This window comes from Rhinoraja longicauda, chromosome 24 (assembly GCF_053455715.1).
Source record: "Rhinoraja longicauda isolate Sanriku21f chromosome 24, sRhiLon1.1, whole genome shotgun sequence".
NCBI classification, from domain to species: domain Eukaryota; kingdom Metazoa; phylum Chordata; class Chondrichthyes; order Rajiformes; family Arhynchobatidae; genus Rhinoraja; species Rhinoraja longicauda.
The window spans coordinates 31,905,361-31,921,109 of record NC_135976.1 but is presented as its reverse complement, the minus strand read 5'-3'; the positions used below and the strand labels follow the sequence as shown (position 1 = coordinate 31,921,109).

At 43.8% G+C, this 15,749-nt stretch overlaps 1 non-coding gene across 1 annotated transcript; it reads right to left on the bottom strand.

The window, feature by feature from the left end:
* Window positions 1-6,371: 6,371 nt before the first annotated feature.
* Window positions 6,372-6,444, bottom strand: trnak-uuu (transfer RNA lysine (anticodon UUU)). The gene has a single exon. It is a non-coding gene; the product is annotated as a tRNA-Lys (tRNA).
* Between the last annotated feature and the right edge of the window lie 9,305 nt (window positions 6,445-15,749).

Here is a 15,749-nt window from a genome sequence, read left to right as displayed (position 1 = left end):
TTGATCTTCTATATTTCCTACCCAAAATACATTAGCTTTTCTAGCTTCCCCCATAAACAGCTGGGTATTCAATTTCTCCACATTCAGGCCATTTTTGGTACATTCTAACTTTAATTCCAGTTTCAACAAGGCATCCCTGCCTAGCAGATTAATGGGGGTTCCTTTGGACACCAATACTGGCAATACTATTTCTCTATCGCTCATTTTTAAACTTACGGGGGTTGTGCATCGTGTTAACTGTGTTTTTCCCGAGAACCCTACAGTTTTAACAAATTTTCCTGACATGGGAAGGTGGGAGGCATATTGCGGCTGCACACAAGTATATGTAGCTCCAGTATCTATCATCATAGGTGTTAACCGTCCTCCCAAATTTACCTGAACCATGGGTTCTTCTTCTGCCTGTCGCGTTATCATTGGGTAAAGTCCCTTCCCATCCGGGTTCTCTGGGCACCCCTAGTATCTAGCATAGGGGTTCATGAGTCCAGGCGGGCCTCCTGCCGAGCCCGCTAGGGCTTGCCCTGGGTTAAAACCCTGCTCATCCCCTGTGGGTCCCTGTTGGTACGGGCCGGGCCACGGTCGGTGTGGGCAGTTCCTCCTCAGGTGCCCTACCTGATTGCATCCCCAACATATTCTATCAACTACCTGTCTACTTACTGGCCTTCCTCTTCCCCTTCCTTGTGCTCCCCCTTGAGGGCCCCAATCCTGTCGGGGCTGATTCCCTGATCTGATTTGCCCCTGATAGGACATTTGAGGAGAAGCTCCCCCAAAGACATTTATTATTGGCATGGGATTCTCCAGCCCCCGTCTGGCTCTACCATAGGACTCACTGTGCATCAATGTATCATTCACTTCTGCTGTTTCAGCCAGGTCTGCTGTTACTGCCAGCAATTTCTTTCCTTTTTCACGCTCTTTCATTTTTAGTTCGTCTAGTTGCATTTGCATCAACTTTCTCTGCACCTCTTCTTGTTGGTTCACCATTTTTTGTCTCTCCGTACGACATTTGTCGACTACATGAACCAGGTGGTCCCTGACCTGGGAGTGGGATATGGTTGACAATTCCACCACCTCCTCCAGTCTGGACTTAACTCGTGGAGACATGGCGTCCACTATAGCGGTCCGAAACAAAGCAGTCATCAACTCGTTACCGTCTGTGTTTTGTTCGGTTTCAAGTCTCCACTTTTTCAGTTGATCCTCCAGATAAGCCGCTGGGTTCTCAGTGTCCCCCAGCGGGTCTCCTTTCAATGTCTTTAAGTCCACCTTGAGCGGGTAACAGTCTCTGAGGGCCTGCCATACCCTCTGCCTGACTTGATCAAATGACTGGCCATCAATCATCGGGTTACTTGCCGCGTTTTTTATCCCAGCCATTTCACATAGTTCTGCTAATTTCGTGGTTCCTATTACTTTCACCAGTAGTGCCTTCAAATCTCCCATAGCCAATAATCGTCCTGTAATTTCCTCCTCAAAGGCCCTAATCCATTTTCCTGCCCCGTTATATATATTGGGCAAGGTGTTTTTCAGCCCTTCTAGGTCTCGGGTCGCCCAAGGAATATACTGAGTTTGTCCTGCCTTTTTCACAAGTAACGGCATCATTCCACCCCTCAGCTCCTGTCTCTCGCTTGCCATCTCTTGTTGTGGTTCTACCTGTATGCTTTCCCACCTCATGCCTTCCTGGGCAAACCCCTCGCTTTCCTTTCTTTCTCTTTCTATAGTTTTTTCCATCTCCCTTATCTCAATCTCTACGCGCTTCATGGATGCCTCTATTTCCCTTCTACGTTCCCTTGTTATTTCCCCATCACTTTTTAATTCTGCTTCACTCTCACAGTTTTTCCCTCTCTCTGATGCCTGTTGATTATTCGCCTGTGTTTCTGCGTTGTTGTCTCCCTCACACCCCTCATCTGCTGCCTGACTGGTCTCATAAATCTTTCTGTCCCTGAGGTCCCTGAGGTCCTGCAGCCTTCTAATGTCTGCTTCTAGTTCCCGTTTCTCCTGCTTCATCCTTTCCTTTTCTCGCTGTCCCCTTCTCTGTCTATATTCCTTTACGTCCTTCCCATTCCTCCAAACTTCGACTTCTCCCTCTATCTCCACTATCCCTTTCACCAAAAGGCACTGCTTTATTCCGTCCTGGCTGGAATAGGGAGGGGAATACCCAGGGTCCCTTAGGCTGGGGTACAGAGTTGATTTTTTCTCCTGAAGCTCCTGACTTTCATGCTGTTTTGGGGGTTTTTCACCCTTGTTTGGGGTGGTGTTCTTTTCCTGGTATGCTTTCCTCAGCCTTTCTCCTTCTATTCTAAACAATTTAAGCACGCCTAGTTCTTTTTCCTTTTTCGTTACTCGGGTTTCTAATTTATCCTTAGGCTTATAGTTCTTAATTAACACTTCCATTTCATCACACATATTTATTTCAAAATTTATATCAAAATTTATATCATATTTATATAATTCCATGGGACATTTTGTAACCAATTTTTTCGTCCTTTTCTCCCATTTTTCAGAGTGTTTTTTAATATCCTCTTTGGATATGGGGAATTTCTTACTTAGTATTTCAACTGCAGTTATTTTATTCATTGTACTTGTCTTATTTTAGTGCAGTTGGTCAGTCAGTTTAAATGCAGTCCTTGTTCTCACTTTACTTTGTTCCGTCTCTATAGTCACTAGGCTACCTATTACGCTATTTCTATTTTCTACAGTTCTACTATATTCCTTTAATATTTTGCAATTTTTATTTTTTATGTTATCCAATTATTCCAATTTTTTGATCCTGCCCGTACAGACCCGTAGCCGACCTGAGTAATCCCCGGTTAACTAGAGCGGTACCCACAGGACTTTTTATCCTGCCCGTCCAGACCCCTAACTAACCAGAGTGATCCCCAGTTAACTAGAGCGGTATCCACAGGACGCCTCGTCTATTCAGTCCCCTATCCTCTTAGGGCGGTATCGACAAGGTCTTCTGATCCTGCCCGTACAGACCCCTAGCTAACCAGAGTGATCCCTAGTTAACTGGGGCGGTATCCACAGAACCTCTTATCCTGCCCGTACAGACCCCCAGCTAACCAGAGTGATCCCTAGTTAACTAGGGCGGTATCCACAGAACCTCTTATCCTGCCCATACAGACCCCCAGCTAACCAGAGTGATCCCTAGTTAACTGGAGCGGTATCCACAGAACCTCTCATCCTGCCCGTACAGACCCCTAGCTAACCAGAGTAATCCCCAGTTAACTAGAGCGGTATCCACAGAACGTTTTATCCTGTCCGGCCAGACCCCTAGCTAACCAGAGTAATCCCCAGTTAACTAGAGCGGTATCCACAGGACGCCTCGTCTATTCAGTCCCCTATCCTCTTAGGGCGGTATCCACGAGGTCTTCGTGACGTCACAAATTCTTACTCAACTAAATCTACTTTCTTAACTTATCTATTTTCTACTTACCCCACTGCGCAGCCTTCTTGAGAAATCCTCCGGGTCTCTTTTTAGAATAGTTTAGACAGATTCTTTGGATCGGAGAGGCCCTTGGACCGCCTGGGCGCTCCTGTGCCACCAGTGGTCCCCCGTTTTCAACAGGCTATCACAGATTCTGTGTCACACTGATGCTGCCTGGCCCGCTCAACGCGAGCTTGTTAATGGTCTAAGGGAGGGAATGATCTTGAATTAGAGCCTTTCCCCACTGCAAAACATCTCAAAGTGCCTCACAGATAGTGAGAGATAAACGGTCTGAGATGCAACATATAGACACAAAATGCTGGAGTAACTCAGCGGGACGGGCAGTATCCCTGGAGAGAAGGAATGGGTGACGTTTCGGGTCGAGACCATTCTTCAGACACCACAGTTGTTTTTAGAAGTGGGTACTGGTTTGGAATGTACTTTAATCTCATTTGTTCAAATTTGTTCATTTCTTTCTTTACGCTGAATATTTCTGCAGCGCTGACACTATTTGCTCGCGCTGCTGAAACGAGGATGTGTTAATTCGTATCTCTGAACCGCATCCTGTGAGCAGCTCGTTGTAACACTGTTTGCTGAGCAGTGTTTCGAGAAGTCATGGGTCAAAGCAAAACAACGCTGAAAATAAATTGTTTTGCAGCGCCCATCGGTTCCACTCTGCAGCGTGTTTAATTGAGCAAGTAGATAGGAAATAGCTTCTAAACAAAAATCCTGTACCGAGGGTCGCCAACGCTCAGCTGACATCAGTGGCGGACACATCCGTGTGTTACACCCATACCACGTGATGCACAACGCTGCCACAGATGTGCATAACCCGAATATAATGTACTATTGCCCTAAAATCTATGTGGCGATTTGAGGACTTCTCTGGCTTAAAGATACCTTTGCTGAAGTATGTTGATCAGAAATACACACAATACTGCAAGTGCAGTCTTACCAACATCTCGTCCCTCTGCAACATGGCTTTCACAACTCTTCAACTCAATGCGTCCGCAATGAATCCAAGCGCACCACAGGCCCTCTTCACCACCCTGTCTCACTGTGTCAACAAACTGTTACCCCTAGCTCTCTCTCTCTGGTCTACAACACCCCAGGGCCCTGCCATTCACCGCGCTTATTCTTCCTTGCTTTAACTTCCCAAAATACATCACCTCGCACTTCTCCGAGTTACACAGCAAATGCTATTCCTTCAACTACTTTCCCTGTTAATCTACATCCTGAGGTGACCTGATGAAAAACCACTTCACTGCCCACTATATCGCTAATTCTACTATACAAAGCATGAATATGATGACATTGCAGTGTATTAACATTAGAATCAAAGCGTTGACACAGCTAACAGACAGAAGGGGGTAAGACGCCAAGCGACGATAGATGATTTTGAGGTGAAAGGTCCTATTCCCTCAAATCTGCTTCTTCTTTTGCTCCAGGTCCGCATGATCAACATCTCCAACAATAATTGATTGTTTTTTTTCGCATCTATTGGTCCACTCACGACATCATCAAGACTCATCAAGCTTCACAGCGCCAGAGGCCTGGGTTCGATCCTGACTACGGCTGCTATCTGTACGGAGTTTGTACGTTCTCCCCGTGACCGTGTGGGTTTTGTCCGGGTGCTCCGCTTATCCTCCCACACTCCAAATGCGTACTGGTGTGTAGGTTAATTGGATTCCGCAAAAACTGTAAATTGACCCTAATGAGTCGGAAGAATAATGAGTCGGAAAGTGCCAGTTTACCGGGATGACTGGTTGTTGCGGACTCGGTGGACCGAAGAGCCTTTCACCATTGCTGTATCTCCAAACAAGGCTAAACCCAACTGTATCTCCAAACTAAGCTAAACCCAATAAACTAAAGACTTAATCAGAAGAAGTGCAGGCATCTTGCACGATTCCACTTTTCTAAATGTGCGTTTTTATCCAATGTATCATTATTGCCATCATTGTTCAGTTTTAACAAACTCTGAGCCTTAAAGATACAACACGGTTGACGAAGTGGTCGAGGCAAGCTCCAGCAACAACGACATTTCAAGGTCATCTGGGCAGGTACATGGATAGGAAAGGTTTATGGATTTTCGTGTCAAGCGTGGGCAAATTTCAATCGTTTAGATTGGCATCTTGGTCTAAAGCGACGTGGAGAAGAGCCTGTTTCATGCTGTATGACTCTGTGACCATCTGACCCATTTGCTAAATATAACCCAGAGCCTTTCACACTGTAACGTGTCGAGCTGATGCTGGCTCGCTGTGGTTCACGATCTGACTTCCTGTTTCCACCTTCTTGATTGCTATTAGAGAGATGCACTTCTACCTGAGAGCTCAGAGCTGAGCGACAGGCAGACAAGTGCTGGCCTGGTCACTGTGGATAAAACAATGTAGATTGGGTATGGGGAGAAGGCAGGAACGGGGTACTGATTGAGAATGATCAGCCATGATCACATTGAATGGCGGTGCTGGCTCGAAGGGCCGAATGGCCTCCTCCTGCATCTATTGTCTATTGTCTCTATCTCGCTCTCTCTTGAAAGCATCCAGAATTGGCCTCCACTGCCTTCTGAGGCAGAGAATTCCACAGGTTTACAACTCTCTGAGTGAAAAAGTCAGAGCTACACTAGTCACACCTGCCTGCAATTTGGTCCATATCCCTCCAAACTTGTTCTACCCATGTAGCTGTCGAAATCTTTAATTCATACCCCTTATTCATTTCCCGCATCCCTCACCTCTATCCACCTATTACTTGCCAGGCTTTGGCCTGCCCCACCTCTCTTCCAGCTTTCTTCCCCTCACCATCAGTTTGAAGGGTCCCAACCCGAAACGTCACCTTCCATGTTCTCCAGAGATGCTGCCTGAGTCACTGAGTTATTCCAGACATGATATCCTATGTACAAAACCTTTCTGTCTATTCCTATTCAAAAATTGTCTATAGCAAAGCCATGTGTAAAAGTGAGAGCCCGAACAGGAACTTGAACCTTGGACCCTCAGATTAAAAGTCTGATGCTGTACCGACTGAGCTATCAGGGCCCTATTTCTGAGACGCCATCGTGTGGTAGCAATTTAAACGAAGTTTAGCAATGGGAACCATTCTCTTTAGAGAATACGAAATATTTCTAATGCTCGTCATATTTCCAGGAAGCTGGAAGGGGAATTCATTTCGCAAATATAATTTCTCTCAATTTCATATGATCTTCTGTTCTTCAAAATCCAGTCGATGAAACGTTTTGTGATCCTCGGTTAGTGGCACTGTTCGTCGTGGGAGCTGACTGGCGGACTGGCTTACTCTTACAAAGAGGGGTCATTCCCTGTACGACATTTGCCACTGACACAACTGGTACAATAGCAGCACCGAATGCACTTCAGACCAGAAACATTGGCCGTGAAGCAATATGACACACCATGGAACGGTTTTAGTTATCTTTAATGTAAACATGAATATATATCTATTTCCATGAAACAGTTCCTGGATTCCTCTCAAACATGAAAATCCCCCCACCGCCAGTTTGAGGTGCAATGTCATAAGGTCATAAGTGATACCGGAATTTTGCCATTTGGCCCATCAAGTCTACTCCGTCATTCAATCACGGCTAATCTCCCTCCTAATTCTATTCTCCTGCCTTCTCCCCATTACCCCTGACACCCGAACTAATCAACAATCTATAGTATCGAACGGTACGTTACTCAGCGATTAACTTGACGTCTCCACTGAAATGCCTGATCCATCTTTTCTCTGGGAAGGGTCAGGGCAGCACCGATGTTGCTCTCACCCAGTGCGAGCTCTGTCCCACTGACTGGCCGCCCACTTCAAGTGGGATGCTCAGCACATTTCCCTGCCTTTGAACTGTTTGAAATGTCACCCTGTCAGAGGTTTGATTTCCCACTCAAACTAATAATCCGACAAGAACAGACCAGTGAGGAACAAGCGTTGTTCACGGTGTAAAAACATCAAAAATCTTTTTTAAATGATTTTCTGGCTGCTGATTAAGATCTCACAACTACTTTGAGACAGTATGGAGAGGATGCTTCCACTAGTGGGAGATTTTAGGACCAAAGGCCATAGCCTCAGAATAAAAGGGCGTACCTTTAGAAAGGAAATGAAGAAGAATTTCTTTAGTCAGAGGGTGGTGAAGCTGTGGAATTAATTGTCATATAGAATTGTGGAGGCCAGGTTAATGGATATTTTAAAGGCAGAGATTGACAGGTTCTTGTTTAGTAAGGGTGTCAGGGGTTATGGGGAGTAGGTTGGAGAATGGAATTGAGAGGGAAAGATTTGGGAAAATGTAATAAAAATAATATGGTTCATATGTTTTCGACATTATTCATCTCTTTTTGTGAGCCTGTCTCAGCTATGCAATACCCACTCCTGCCTCCTGGTGTAGCTTTAACCAACTACTGCAAGTTCTGAAACTGGTTTCAATAGGCAGGAAGTAACCACTTCCAATATTAGTAGCTGACTGCGTTCATGTATCATTCGGCTATCTATTATTGTAATAGAAATCTTCCCTTGCAAAGAGACACACAAATTCTAACAGCTTCTCCATTCATATTAATGACAGTAATGGCTTGAATATCTCTGCCGCATGGCGGAACATTCGTTGTAAATGCAGGTAAACACTTTTGAAGAGAAATTGGCCCCATTGTACTCTTTTAAATGCACAACGTAAGCAAAATAATGGTTCTGCGTGTGTTTTGGGGTAAAGTGACCCATTTTCAGAGGTATCTGTGTGCATTAGGAAATTGGAATGGACACTCCCAAAAATGATTGTCCTGAGCGTATTCCTCGGTATCATTTGCTCTCATGAGCACATACATTTCTTCATTAACAACTGAAATTAGTGCCTTTTCAATTCATATAGATATAGATATCCCACAGGAGATCGATTTTGCTCCCTGATTGTGCCTAACACACTTTCCCCTACAACCGCAGGAGATGCAACACCTGCCCCTATACCTCCTCCCTCTTCTCCGTCGAAGAATCCCGACAGTCTTTTCAGGTGAGATGTAACATTCATTTTAGTTCTGAGGACCAAGAGTTGAGCAACTGACCGGCTGACCTGCTCTCTGCTACGCAAAACAATGTGGATTCCGGTGCTATCACAAAATGCTGGAGTAACTCAGCGGGTCAGGCAACATCTATGGAGAGAAGGAATGGGTGACGTTTTGGGTCGAGACCCTTCTTCAGATTCCGGTGCTTCACATTTGTTCCCTGCCTGGTGAGTGAAAGCCGGACCTAGACGTTCTGATAATCAGTTTGCGACTCGAAAATTGTTTCCACAGCAGAAATGGTAAGATATGTGCGGATGCAAGGAACTCCAAATGCAGGTTTACAAACGAAAAACAGAAAATGCTGGAGTAACAAAAGAGGGTCAACTAGCAGCTGTGGAGAACAGGGATGTGTGACGTTTTGGTTCAGGATGCTTCTACAGCGTGTAGATGTGTAAAGAAAAAGACATACAATCAAACAGTTCCATTATGGCGCAGTCTTCTCATTCCTCTTTGATCTGCACCATTCTCCCAGATAAATATTCGCCTGTACGTCTGAGATTCCACCATAAATTCTGGATATTTAAATAGGCTCCGAACTATACAGACTCGGGGGCAATATTTGTGACTTTGCACTATTATTGTTTGTTGATATGTCTGTTTGTGTTTTTACAGTGTATATATATATATATATATATATATATATATATGTATATATATATATTGGACTTTCTGTTGTTGTTTATTATGGGTTTTACAGAATACTGTATTTTACAGAGTACACTAAGAATATTAAGTTAGAATTTAATTGTGAGGTTTCGAGACATATGACAATAAAATACTCTTGACTGTTGACTTGATTCTTACAAAGTCTACGCCAGTGACATGAATCCAAGGAGAAAATTGTCTTCCTAAAAAGTAATTTTTGTAATGTTCTCCAGGTTTCACTGAAGGCAACGATGGAACTAATCTCTCAAATATTCTTTTTCTCCAGTTCATAATCGTTTATGTTCTTTAAAATTCAGCTGATGAATTGTTTTATGATTTTATTCCCTTCACCATCTTTGTCTCTAACTGTGAACTCTTGTCTAGTTCACCTTGTCCCTACACTAACCCTTCTGGTTAATGGTCAAATTGAATTAATGATCTTGTTTCTAATTCTCTGGGTTGACGTATCAATGCCATTTAATTCCAGGACGGTGAGGAAGGCTTCCTGCACGTTTGCTTTCATGGGTGGAACAAGTGCCGAAAAGATTTACAAGAATGTTGCCAGGATACAAGGGATTAAGTTAGATGGGGAGATTTGGTTTGAAAGGACTTCATTAATTGGATGTAGGAGATTGAGCGATCTATGAGATGTCAATCAAATCACGAGGGGCAGAGATAGCGTGAATGCGCACAGAATAGAGGGAAGCTGGACACAGAGTGCTGGAGTAAATCAAGGGGAGTAAATCAAGGGGCCAGGCAACATCTCTGGAGCAAGAGGATGGATAACGTTTCGGACTGTAAGTAGAAGCCTCCTGCCTTCAACTGCATTTACACTTCATGCTGCCTCGGGAAAGCAGCCAACGTACTCCAGTACCACTTATATCACGCAAATCCTTCTCCCGATTGCCGTCTGGCACAAGATACAAAAGCATGAGAGCACGTACCACCATATTCAGGAACAGCATGTTCCCTATTATCAATTATCAGACAATTGAATGTTTGTCTCGTAACCTCAGGGTGTTACCTTGATCTCCACCCTGCCTTGCTTTTGGCGCTTCCAATATTTTTTATCTGCATGTTTTCTGCAGTGGCAATACAATATTCTACAGTTTACTTTTCTCTTTGTACATCATATTATTCTGTGTTTGGTATTATATTACTCATGCGTGCTATGACTTACCTAGACAGCACACAAAACAGATATTTTTACTGTTTTGGTGCATATGACAATAATTAACCATAACCAATATCTATAGAATTGACTTAATGATGGTGAAACAAAATTGCCTGACCTGCTGGGTTACTCCAGCACTTGTCCAGTGTCTATCTCAATATTGTGTATATCTGCGAAGTTAACTGTGGAATGTCACATTGTGAAACATTTTGGCACTTCCTGGGATGCAGAAAACCTCCATTTCAAGTTCCAGCCATCTGACCGTTAACAGTGTCCATCAGTGGGACTACAGTAGCTGCAGGTATATTGGATATTTAGCACCCCTAAAAAACCTCTGCCTCATGAGAATGTGACATCAAAACCTTCTGCCGATCTTGGTGTTGATGAGCTCTGAGTGTAATGGTTATTTCTTCATAAGATGTTACCATCTCATCAGTCCAATATATTGTATATATTTCTTCTGTGTGTGTAAAATAAAATGAATAATGAATGTTTGATCTTGTCATGAAATTCCTTGCAGTGACTGACCAGCAATTCTTCATTTTACCTCGCGTGCCAGGGTGTGAGGATTTGATCCATCATGTTCCCGCAAAAGCCAGTGCCGAAATTATCAAACTCATTGACACTGGGGACTCCGCTTGATTTCACGTGGCTGTTGGCGGCAGTATTGTGTTTGAAGCTGGCAGCTGGTTTCGTAACTCCGACCCAATCTGCATCATGCAATCTAATTCATTTTACATATGCACCATAACTAAAGTTACAAATCTCATTGCATTAGAGAACAGTACAGCACAGGAACAGGCCCTTCGAATCATAATGTTTGTGCCGAACATGACGCCAAACTGAACTGATCTCATCTGCCTGTACGTAACCCAGATCCTTCATGTGCCTATCTAAGACATTCTTAAACGGCACTATCGTATCTGCCTCCACAACCACCCGACAATGCTTTCCAGGCTCCCACTATCCGTTGTGTAGAAAAACCTTACCCTGCACATCTCCATTAAACTTTCCCCTTCTTACCTTATACCTATGTCCTCTTGTGTTGAACATTTCCACTCTAGAAGAAAAATTCTGGCTGTCTTCCCTATCTATGCCTCCATAATTTGATGTACTTCTACCAAGTCTCCCCCTCAACCTCTGACGTTCCAGAGAAAACAATCCAAGTCTATCCAATCTCTCCACGTAGCTGAAACCCTCCAATCCATGCATCATTCTGGAAAACATCCTCTGCATCAGGAATGTACTAATTCCACAACTGCTCCATTCTGTATCAAAGGGGTGACGATCCTCCACAGTCACAGTAAATATCCTTCGCTCCGGGTTATCTGATATTGACACTCTTCCCCACCGTTCATGTTGCCCATTTGTTTCCACTAAAGCAGAACATGGGCGTGTCCTCCCACGGCACCAGTATTTTGTGTGTGGGCGGCACACTGCTGCATAGTGACAATCGATTGTGATCGGTCTTCCCACAACCCCTCTTACTTTGCTCTCTGCCAACAGTGCACCTGAAACTGAGCGAAAAATATTCCAGAAATTCAACAGCAAAATTAGCCTTTCACAAACAGATAGATTACAATATACATCACTGTGTAGAGGAGAGACGGCCCAATCAATCCATTTCTTAACTCTGTTGAATTCCACCCAGATTGCGACGAGAGACAGATATTGTACACCGTCCCTCACCATCTGCACGGGTCGTTCCAAAGCTCTTCCCAGCCAATGTGGGTGGGAATGGTGAAGAATGATGCATTGAACACAGAGCCTGTTACACTTAGAAGGTGCTGTCTAGGGAGTCTTGGTGAGTTGCTGCAGTGCATCGTGCAGATGGTGCAAACTGCTGCTGCTCTGCATCAGTGGGGGAGGTTGAAGATGGGGTGTCTATCAAGCGCGATGCTGGGTCATGACAGACCAAGCACAAGTTCTCAGCGAAACTGTGGCCTCGGCGACGCTTGGCCTCGCTGATCTAAACAATTCACATTCTCTTCTGGAATTCCCCTCTGAGCGTCTCCACATCTACTGGGAATTACATTTCAAAATCCACTTTGACAACAGCAAGGGTTGTACTTTATAGAATGCGCCAGGTAGTTTCCGCATTAATTTGATGGGATTACTCTTCTTGCGGTGATTCTCACAAATTAACACGTTTTTAATCACGCACATGATCATGAAATTGTCCATCCTTATTCATAAATAATGATGGACCCAAATGGAATGATAGATCAGCCATAATTGAATAGCAGAGTAGACTTAATGGGACGAATGGCCTAATTCTGCTCCTATAACTTATGACCATGAACCTATGAAGTAAAACTTACCAATGCCGATAAATTCTACCAGAGAACCACAGTTCCTTGTTCTGTTGAAGATTGACACACCAATACCTCCAATAATTCACTTGATTTTCATCCCAGTTTATTTGAGGCTGATAGCGATGTTGCTTGAATAACTGATGATGTCAATTCATTGGCAGAAATTATTGCCATATATATAGAACGGGAAGAGTACTAAGACAGAGTCACAAAACATTGAAGGTAAGTGAGATCTGGTGATGACGGAAATCCAGGCACAGGGATGGACATAGGTTTTCTAGAGAGAAGGATCAAACATCAACTCTTATTCATTCACTAGATCCAGTTAGACTGAATTAGAGTGAGTGTATTCAAGCCAAATAAACATAGTGGGAAGAGATCTAGGACAGACTCACAGGACAATGATGGAATCCCCAAGACGTGAGATTTGGTGGTGACAGAAATCCAGACACAGGAAAGGACACAGGTTCCATGGCGAAAAATTAGACACGCACTAATATATTTTACTCCTACGCTGAATCTAATCTAAATCAAATATTTAAACAAAAGAGAAAAATATTCAATATCTTTCAAAAGCACCTGGAAGACGAAGAATCACTGAGTTTGAAATTTATTTGAATGTAATCCTCCCAACATTCAACAGATGGAGTTAATCAACCAATAAATTATTTCAAGCTTGCAGTCAGGTTGCTTTAGTGCACTTGAGCTTGATTACGATATCAACTATCACCTGTACTTACACTTAAACTTGGTTAACAAACTTGATTACACATTAATTTTATCTTCTTTTCAATAAAAATAAAAAGATGACCCAAATGACCCAATGGCTCATTCTATGCCGCAAAGCCATCAGAAACAATATTCACGGCTGTTTTTAAAAAAATGGTTGAAATCTCGCAGAACCTTTGCTTATTGCTGTAGCCTCCTCCGATCTAGGATTATTCTCAAGACTTTAGACCTTAGAGATACAGGCTCGAAACAGGCCCTTTAGCCCAGTGAATCAACGACGACCAGCGATCTCCGTAGACTAGTTTTATCCTACACATTACAAGTAAAAATAACGTGACATGCATTAAAAATTCCTGCCAATGTTGCTTAGGCACTATTTTCTGGGTAACCATGATACTAAAGTGAAGGTATTTGGGGATTACAGCCGTCTGTATAATCTGTATTGAAAATCCCATTTATACTAATAAGCAACAAGGTGTAATGTTTGTTCAAGCTATGTGAACCGATCAAAAATGAACTTTCGTTACACAGGGGAAAACTCTTTGATTGCTGCAAGACCCAGGGAAATATAAATGCACTGACCGCAGATGCCACTGCTGGCTGTAAAGTATGCCACGATACAGTTAACAATGCCTCAGCATTTGTACAAGCCACATGAACCACCACTTGAAACTTTCAGAGAAGGAGTGCATTTCCGCACAGAGTTTACATTTGCTAAACCTATCATCACTGTTACACCTACAACCTGTCAGGCTTTGTCCGCCCCTCCTCTCTTCCAGCTTCCACCTACCGCCAAATCAGTAAGGGTCCCAAAATGAACCTGGGCTCTTGAGATGTTGGCTGACCCATTGTTACTCCAGCACTTTGTGTCTCTTCTCTTCTTCTGTAAATCAGCATCTGTGGGTCCCTGTTTCTATACTTTACACTTGCTTCTTGGTTATTGGTTATCAAACTGGTGGGAATCTACTCGTTTCATCCCAGCAAATCATTGTCAATAAAAATGAACCAGTTTCCAGTCTGTAATTTACAAAATGACGAATTCAACAGCATATAATTTCAAATATTTTCCAAAAGGAATATTTTCAAGAAACAAACAAATATAATAATGAATATTCAAAAGGAAAATCTTGCTTGGATAACATTGAATGTTTTATAGAGTGAAAGGAGAGGCAACAGTAAGGTAGAGGTAATTAATTTAGATTTTCAAAGGGTCATCATTCAAGTATCTCATGATAGATATAATGTCAAAGCATGAGGAACAAGGGACCTAATAGTAAAATGGTGAGCTATATGTCTTCAATCTCGAAAACAAAGAGTGAAAGGAAAGAGCAGTTGATCACATATGATCACCCTACTCCCAATTCCTCCGTCTACGCCGCATCTGCGCCCAGGATGAGGTGTTTCACACTAGGGTGTCAGAGATGTCCTCATTGTATCTGTGTGTCCTGTGCTTTTTGTTGTCTACTGCCGGACCCTGACGTGAGAGGACGCTGGCGCTGTTTATTCGCCGCTTCTCCGTTAGGATAGTTTGTCTGTTTGTTTTTATGTTATGATTGTTCTTGTAAAGCGCTTTGAGCCTCCGATAAGGCGCTTTTTAAAATAAATGCTTATTATTATATTATTATTATATTCTTCAGGAAACGGGGCTTCCCCTCTTCCATTACAGATGAGGCTCTCACTAGGGTCTCTTCTACATCCCGCAGCTCCGCTCTTGCTCCCCTCCCCCCACTCGCAACAAGGACAGAATCCCATTCGTTCTGACCTTCCACCCCACCAGCCAGCGGATCCAACAATTCATCCGCCAACATTTCCATCACCTACAACAGGACCCCACCACTGGCCATATCTTCCCATCCCCTCCCCTCTCTGCGTTCCGCAGAGACCGTTCCCTCCATAACTCCCTGGTCCACTCGTCCCTTCCTACCCTAACCACCCCATCCCCGGGCACTTTCCCCTGCAACCGCACAAGATGCAACACCTGTCCCTTTACCTCCCCCCTCAACTCCATCCAAGGACCAAACAGTCTTTCCAGGTGAGACAAAGGTTCACCTGCACCTTCTGTCATGGGCCTCCTCCAGTGCCATAGTGAGGCCCACCGGAAATTGGAGGAACAGCACCTCATACTTCGCCTGGGCAGCTTGCAGTCCAGTGGTATGAATATCGACTTCTCCAACTTTAGATAGTTCCTCTGTCCCTCTCTTCCCCTCCTCCTTCCCAGATCTCCCTCTATCTTCCTGTCCCCACCTATATCCTTCCTTTGTCCCGCCCCCCTGACATCAGTCTGAAGAAAGGTCTCGACCCGAAATGTCACCCCATTCCTTCTCTCCTGAGATGCTGCCTGACCTGCTGAGTTACTCCAGCATTTTGTGAATAAATACCTTCGATTTGAAACAGCATCTGCAGTTATTTTCTTATGCCACATA